At 37.4% G+C, this 9151-nt stretch overlaps 1 non-coding gene across 1 annotated transcript; it reads left to right on the top strand.

Annotated features, from left to right (window-relative positions):
* The first annotated feature begins 8970 nt into the window (after positions 1 to 8970).
* Positions 8971 to 9043, top strand: Trnak-cuu (transfer RNA lysine (anticodon CUU)). Its single transcript has one exon. It is a non-coding gene; the product is annotated as a tRNA-Lys (tRNA).
* The last annotated feature ends 108 nt before the right edge of the window (positions 9044 to 9151 follow it).

The following is a 9151-nucleotide window of genomic DNA, read 5'->3' as shown; positions in this document are numbered from 1 at the left end:
GACGCCGGAAGCCGGTGTAACGTTGAAAATGGACCTCCGTTGAAAATTGACCTCGGGTCATTTTTCAACGTTGAAAACGGACCCCGAATGCCGTTGAAAATTGAACATGCCGTTGAAAATTGACAGCGTCTAGGGTCAATTTTCAACGGCAGGTCTGTTGAAAAATGACCGTTGAAAAATGACCTTGGCAAACTCTCAACGGATCGTCTGTTGAAAAATGACCTTAGTACATAAACATATATAGCTGTTGAACAAATATAATTCTCTAATTCTGTTATCGCCATTCCTAATATTTAAGCGCCCCTTCTGTGCTGGTATTTAAATTACGTAATCACCGCTATTTGAATTGAAATTTTGTATTGTTATCATCGTAACAAATACCTCATTTAAATATTTTAGGTGCCTGTGGGTTTATTACGGAGAATACGGCACTTCAAAACTTTCATTTTTCTAAAGTCATTTTGTCCGTCCGTCCGTGTAGATACTGTTAATATGTTCTCAAACTGAGGAATTGCTATATAACACTGAGGCAACACAGTAAATATAAAGGAATTGTTGTTATCAACTGCATGCAAATTTTGTATTATGTAATGTTCACTTCCGAGTACCAATGAAAAGTGTTTCAAAACTATAATTATGGGATATTATTAATTGTTTTTTTATGATTATATTTTCGACGACGATTTATTTTACGTCACAAATTATAACTCAAACAACTGAACCCGCCTTATGGTGGTTGCGTACAGGAACACAATTTGTATATTATATAATATATTAAAAAATCAAAACAAGTCTGCATTATCGCTGCTCTTCAGGAGATGTTTAATATGTATAATCATAACAAGACCAACAATACCACTCAATGGGTATTAAGATTTTAATACATGTTTTCGTGACAGATACGCATGTATATATATATCTTATGAGTATGTACTAAAAACTATTTCGACGTTTACCACAAATATCTTTGCGAGACTCAAATTCACACAATATTTTTAATAGAAGTCCCTAATCTGAAATATGACTTGTGCATACATATGCACAAGCAGCTTACAAGTACTTTGACTTTTCAACAACTTTCTCAGCGAAATTCTCGGTGTCACATAGAAGGTTAAACACACATTCGGATCTATGTCTCTAACCACATTTTCCGTTCCCTCAATTTTGTATGGAACATCTGTGTACGACTTCACAAAGATGTCCTGGACATGGCCTTGCTCCATACAAATATTCTCGTCGTGGTGATTATCCACAAGAATTGCATCAAGAGTCCCCGCGGAAACATGTTTCCAATATCTTTTTGGTAAACTGTGCTTTATTCCAATGTACGGATTCTTTATAAATGCGTTTTCCTCGTTATCGACAGACACGACGGGCTCAAAATGTCCGTGTATGTTTTTAATATAAATGTTTTTTATGTTCAACAACATTTCCCGTATCTCCAAGTGGTCCATACAGCAGCCACGAACATTCCCCATCCTCGCCGTATTCACAATATACGTATATGTTTGTGTTCAGTTTCGTTGCCATAGCCAATATTTCTACTTCCGTGCCCCAGGTGCCAACTTCTCCTATTTGAGTTTCCTTAATGTATGCGTGTACTGGTGTAGAGGTGATATTGTTGAAAACTTTTTCGTTTTGTTTCATGTAATCTATTATGTAATCGCGTATCAACACATGATACGACTGTACCCCAAACAACACATAACTGAATGCTCTAAAAAGGCAATTTCCGTCTCCTCTCATTGGAATCGTATCCCCGGGACGGGTACATACATCAATGTATTGGGACGTGGAGTCGGGGTGATAATTTTTTACCTTTATTCCAAACTGTGCGGATTTATCTTCCTGCCATTTTCTGTCCACCTTCGCAAACAAAATAGGTTTTGCGCGTTCCGTTTCAACATGCGTGCAAGAAATTGTATCATCTCCTTCATGTAAATCTGACTGGAACACGTACGAACAAGTTGTTCCTGAGTAATCGGAATCCGGAGAATGATCCCTTTCCTCTATCCGTTCCTTGAGCGGTAAGGAACTATTGTCGTGGGTACTATTATTTTTCTGTGTAGAGTTCATATCCATATCCCCATGCTTGGATAACGGTATCATATTAGTTTCTTTTTCCGAAATGTCACTACCACCTGCGTCAGAACAGTCCTTCAAGTAGTGCTTCAGTCTATTGGCATTGATGATGCTTCGCAAACCATCAAGGCGATAGGTCCCTTTCGGAAGAACAGATTCAATCCTGTATGGGCCAAGCCATCGCGAATCAAGCTTTCCTCCTTTTCTCGTATTTTTCCTGGTGTTATGAAGAAGGACTTGGTCACCCTTATGGATTATTGTTTTTGACGCTTTCTTGTCATGATAATGTTTCTGTCGACCCTGTGCCCGCTTCACATGTTCCGATGCCTGTTTCCGTGATGCAGCTAAGTTCACAAAACTCTCCACCCTTAACTGCAGAGCAGCCTCATTTGATAAATCTTCTCCGACAACAGATAAATCCAGTTCAACTGGCAGCACAGCTTTTCTACCGTATACTAATGAGAATGGGTCCATTTTTGTAGACTCGTGATTCGCCGTTCTGTATGCAAACAGGGCAAAATCCAACTTTTCATCCCAGTCGTCGCAATTTTCGTTTGTATAAGACGAAATCATTGTACATAGTGTCCGGTTATACCTCTCTGTAAGGCCCCCGTCTGTGGATGATACGGAGAAGCTATTCGGTGCTGTATTCCCATTCTTTTGCAAAAAGCCTCGTTTAATACGTTGCAAAATTCGCGCCCTTGGTCGGTTATAAGAGTTTCTGGAACACCATGATTAGAGATGAAATGTTCAAAGCACTTGAGTACCGTTTCTGCATTCTTACTTGGAATTGCTTTAGCGTCCACCCACTTTGTCAGGTATTCGGTGAATGTTAATATATATTTATTCCCTGCAATACAAGAATACATGTATTATATATCTGCGTATTCATCAGTTATGTTGTGATCTGCGTGTGGTTTTGCTGTGTTGCGTTGTGTTGTGTTGTGCTGTTGTGTGTGGTTGTTTGGTGTTGTGTTGTTGTGTGGTGTTTTATTGTTGTTTGGTGTTGTATTGTTGTTTGGTGTTATGTGATGTTGTGTTGTGTGTTGAGGTGTTGTTGTTGTGTGATGTGTGTTGTTGTGTGTTGTATGTTGTTGTGTGTTTATTGTGTGTTGTCGTGAGTGGTGCTGTCGTGTTGTGTTGTGTGTGTGGTGTTGTGTGTATGTGTGTTGTTGTGTGTTGTGTTGTATGTTGTTGTGTGATGTGTTGTTGTGTGGTGTTTTGTGGTTGAGTGTTGTATTGTTGTGTGTTGTTGTATTTTTGTGTGTTGTTGTGTGGTTGTGTTGTTATGTAGTTGTGTGTTGTGTTGTTGTGTGGTGTTTTGTGGTGTTTTGTGGTTGAGTATTGTTGTGTTGTGTGTGTGGTGTTGTGTGTATGTGTGTTGTTGTGTGTTGTGTTGTATGTTGTTGTGTGGTTGTGTTGTTATGTAGTTGTGTGTTGTGTTGTTGTGTGGTGTTTTGTGGTGTTTTGTGGTTGAGTATTGTTGTGTTGTGTGTTGTGTTGTGTGGTGTGTGGTGTGGTGTGGTGTGGCGTGCACGTGGTGTTGTGTTGTGTTTATACATACCATTTTTTGTTTCCTGTAATGGACCTACAATATCCATCCCTATCTGCTTAAAGGCTTGTTCTGGTACAGGGATCGGGTGGAGAGGTTTTTTAGCTTTCTTTAATGTACCCTTTCTCTGGCATTGATTGCATCTTGCCACATACTCTCGGACATCGGAAAATGACGTCTTCCAATGGAAACGTTCTCTTATCTTCTTCCATCTGATAAAATAAAAGCATGACTGCTATCAATAATCTGCAGCTTTTCCCCAAACATATTATTATATTTATATGTTACAAAATTTCTGATACTGCAGGAACGAATATGGATGTCTATAAGTTAGTCATTCTATAAGTTTCGTATTCTCATCAAAATGTGCGAGTCACAGACGCTACATTTAAGTTATTAAATAATTATGAAGTGCATTTTAATTATCGTATGAAAACTGGTAATGAGCGAGCTGGATTCGTTATTGTTCAAAACGTTCGAAAAAAACATGATGCCAGCTTAGTATCTTGAGGAAGCTACAAAATATTTTTAAGAGGGAATATCAGGACGAAGAAAATTTAGCATATGCACTTGTTTGGAAATAACGCTAAATACCGAGATATTGATATGTTTTTCGTTATTTCGATCTGTCGTGTCAATCACCATAGTTCTTGAGACGCAATAACGAAATAGCACACAATAGCCAATATAGTTATTGTATATTTACAAGGTTAATAATGTACTCACGTTTTATTAACCCCAAGGTGACCTCCGAATTCATTGGTATGGACACTTTGTAACACTTTCCCGCGCTCCTCCTTCGTTATAACTCTCAGACTTTGACTTCCATGTTTGAAAAACAGTGCACCTTTCACTAATGTATATTTTACACAAAGTCTTCTGAAATTTCTTTGATTGTTGTACGTTTTCATCCGTTTGGGATATGTCCCTTGCTCTTTGAATCTCCGTATTTCATTATACGTCTTCCTGTCCATGATTATAGCAGGGAAATGCAGTTTCGCGCGGTACTAACTACAACCACAGAAGCTTGATCATGTGATTCCGAACCGAACGGAGCAAGATGCACGTGGGTATTTCGCGCGCTTCAAACTTCAACAACGAAAGCCTCATCACGTGATTCAACATAATCGATCATGATGCACGTGAATATTTTCGCGCGCTCCAAATTACCTGTAAAACCACGAGTCACTGATCAGACTAAGTTAAAAATGCTCCATCGCCGACAGAGCATAAATGATATTCGTCATTTGAACAAATTGGTGTTTAATCGTGTATATATATGCCTAATTAACACAAAAATAACATAAAATAATTTATTTCGCCTTTGGTGCATGCGCAATCATTACTTCATTCTATATAGAATATAGTATAGACATTCGAACTATGTCGCACATAATCAAACCTGTGGGGCTCAAAAACATAAAAATATGTAAATATTTATCTAGCATTCACTGGCTAATTAATGCTCTCACAAGTAATAAGCAAAACGTAGATTTCTTTTTCTGTATTAAGGCTTTGTAAGATTCTCCACCGCTTACGAAGGGTATTTTTCTCTGTGAAAAAAACAGGAACATCTTTAAGTGATATAACACGTAAATATTACGTAATAAATTAAATAACTCCAACTGACTTTCGAAGATCAGAAACTGTCCGATGACCCAATAATCATAATCTATAAACACATGCACTATTTTCGTTGTGATTGGACATGCACAATTCAAACATTAGTTAAATTTAAAAACGTTTAAATACATTCTGTCTTTTACTTTTTCCTGGATGTGTGCTTTCTGATTTTGAAATATCTTTACAATGTTAATGTCAGCCTATCGATGCCTAAATAAATATTTAATGTTTAGTTTGATTCCCTTACATTAGCCTTGGTCCCACGTGTGCAGTTGCCAGGTATTGGACCTAGGTCGGTGTTTTTTCTCTAGATACTCTGACTTTCCACTACCTCCTAAACCTGGCACGTCCTGTTAATAGGACATAAAACAAGAATAAACCAAACCAAACTAACTGATGCATTTATCCGACAACTGTTTGCTAATTTCTGCACTTATTTGCTTCATAGTATCATAAAAAAAACAGATAAAAATGTACATGTACAAAAAATTAATCTTGGCCTTTCAAAATAATGACATTGAATATTGGCATTCATTTTTTCCAAAGTAAGATATAATGATCGAGCCGACTGAGGCGAGTCATCGGGAAAGTTGGGTTACATAATAAAACATCGAATTCTTATGGGGTCACTTTTCAACGGGGTCCATTTTCAACGGGTCGGTGTGAAAAGTGCGCTTAAAGTTCAGTTTTCAGCGGTTTTCGGGGTCATTTTTCAACGTTGAAAACTGACCCGAGGTCAATTTTCAACGGAGGTCCATTTTCAACGTTACACCGGCTCTATGACACAGATTGCTCTATGACAATGAGAAGCAGTGGAAATCCGTCCGTATTATTGTGAGAATTTTTTTAATGAAAACAAAATTCCGTATATGAAGAACGCCAAATACAGATCCTGCTGACGGCTTATGGACAATATTCTATATAACTGTCCACAGAAGTATCTTCTGACAAGGATTTATTCGTCCTTGCTTCCGATGACCAGAGTGTCGTCTGTGGATGAGGCTTGCGTATAAAGGCAATCTTCATTAGACAATGGGTATGAAACTCATATTGAGAAGCCGATAAAGTTACTTTTTCAAACATGAATTCCTGGTAAAATATTGGTATAGCTATGTAGCGGTCGTAAGCTAAATTAGAGACGATACACGTAAGTCATAACAAATTAGTTATTGACCACGGACATTTTTATTTAGACCTGGCTTTAGTTTTAGACAGGTAAGTTTAGATAAGGTCGTCATAATTCGGACGGTCAAATATATTTAAGACTGAACGTGGATAATCAGTGATGTTTTTCGAAAATGGTGTCAAAATTCAAATTAGTAGAGAAACTTTAAGGCGCGGGATCAGGGAATTATGAGTCCATTGAATTGTTTGTCATACACATAGTTGTTCGTCTCGTCGAGATCTAGTAATAGAGTCTACACGTGGTCCTTCAATATTTGACTCGGACTCGGTCTCTTCATTTGGCCGTCTCTATAATATTAGACTGATTATTAGATCCCGTTGCTGAAAATTATACATTCATTATAAAATTAAATTAAAGAATCATCAATTGTTTATCGGCTATATCTAGTACGTATACATTTGAGGACCCGGTTGTAAACATTCTTCGACCTCACGCTATCTTTACTGAGGAACAGTGCCTGTATATAACGTACCGCGCCGGTGATTGACAGCTCAACTACGCAGTAGCACACGAGGTGTGATGCCCCCCGTGGCTAGGAAGGACTGACCCGGGGTCCCCGCTCTGCGCAAGTTTGATTGACACTAAACTCTGAATTTAAAAGAACATGCTGAATATAATCGGACACGCTGAGTTTTCGGTCTTCACTCTGAATATAACCGAACATGCTGAGTTTAATATGACACGCTGAATTTAATCGGACATGCTGAGTTTTCGGTCTTCACTCTGAATATAACCGAACGTGCTGAGTTTAATATGACACGCTGAATTTAATCGGACATGCTGAGTTTTCGGTCTTCACTCTGAATATAACCGAACATGCTGAGTTTTCGGTCTTCACTCTGAATATAACCGAACATGCTGAGTTTAATCTAACACGCTGAATATAATCTTCCAGTCCGAGTTTTCGGTCTTCACTCTGAATATAACCGAACATGCTGAGTTTAATCTGACACGCTGAATATAATCGGGCGTGCTGAGTTTTTCGGTCTTCACTCTGAATATAACCGAACAGGCAGAGTTTAATCTGACACGCTGAGTTTAATAGTACACTCTTGAGTTTTCGGTCTTCACTCTGAATATAATGTAACACGCTGAGATTTCGGTTACAATTCTGAATATAACCTGACCACACTGAATATAATCGTGACACGCTGAAAAACTCAGAGTTGTTGCTTAAAACTACCCAAAAACGAGGAAATTCAGAGTTTTATATTCACCAGTGATGGTTGCCTTCCAAGCAGTCGATCCGGGTTCGACTCCCGGCCGACGCACCTTATTTTTTTCGTGGTAATCAATTAAGTAAAATGAATCTTCGAGTAGCTTACTGAATTCCCTTCTGAGTTTGATATTGATATTTAGTTACATTTTGTTAGCAACTTTAAGTTAAATATTAAAGATGCGCCGCCGCTGCTGACAAATTTTAATTTTTCACTATCAAAAACAGGAGCAGACGATTTAGTATTTGTCTTCACTTACTTACATACACCATTACCACCACTGAATAGTTAAAGCTTCTAATTTAACTTCAAGTTAAAAATATATAACAAAAATAATTTATTGCATCCCGAACAAATTCCGTGGCTCTATATCCTAATTGGTTGCATCTAATGAATACATTTCGTCTCATTCCGAGTTGAAATGCCAAAGGCATTTTCTTTAAACAAATGTACGTTTACTAATTTTACTACCACAGGATCGAAATGTCCCAGGGGCATGTATTTTACTTCGTTCAACAGGTTTTAAAACACTTTCTATTGCGAGACAGTCTCCAGATAAACAATAAAATAATCAACCTCTAAGAGAACAGTTTTTTATATCAACGGTTAAATGAAATGGGTATACATGCAAAATATCGCGACATCAACCTTCCCATTATTCTAAAGTATATAGCAGAAAATAGCAAATTATTGACATTTCATCATAATTACGAAATAGATACGGTTTCCAATTTCCAATTGAACTTGATACAAATTTACTCAAATGACTAAACTGTTTTCGGCGCCAACAAATGCTTCCAACTATATTCATATTAAATCGACTAGGTTCTACGTTTAGTGTTAAAGTTTTCGAAGTAGAAATCCTATTGAAATATCAGAACAAATCTATTCATTTTCATAGAGTATCATGTTTAAATTGACCACTATTCAGCTTAGATGGGAGTTTCCACACCAGTCCGTTAACTCAAACTTTAAATTCAGGACGTCATATTAAACTCTGAATAAAAGGAATTTTTAAAATTAGACAAAATAACTAATCTCTTTTTGACTGACACAAATCATTTACTTTCTTTCGATTCGACTATTCGAAGGGAAAGAGCACCAAATCTATTTTAGACTTTTGTATAACAATGGGTTATATGTTTATAGTTTATAAACACGTTTGTTATTTGATCATTTCATTTCAAAATGTAGAATATTTCACAAGAAGTCAAAATAAGTGAACAACTTTAGTTTGTCTTTTTAGCTGATTCTGACACTGTGTCATGTTGCTTTGTTAGGAACTCGACAGTTATGTAATGAAAACAACAGCCCGGCTAGCTCAGTCGGTAGAGCACGAGACTCTTAATCTCGGGGTCGTGGGTTCGAGCCCCACGTTGGGCGTTTATTTTTGCCCCCTGAAACGTGTTACTTCTGATGTTCTACTGTGTTGTTTACATCTTACAACAAATCCTTCTATATTATATTCAACAACTGTGCGACTTTAATCCA

The sequence above is a fragment of the Argopecten irradians genome, unplaced genomic scaffold, assembly GCF_041381155.1.
Source record: "Argopecten irradians isolate NY unplaced genomic scaffold, Ai_NY scaffold_0762, whole genome shotgun sequence".
Lineage (NCBI taxonomy): Eukaryota > Metazoa > Mollusca > Bivalvia > Pectinida > Pectinidae > Argopecten > Argopecten irradians.
The sequence above is the reverse complement of the archived record's forward strand: the minus strand, read 5'-3'. Positions and strand labels throughout refer to the sequence as shown.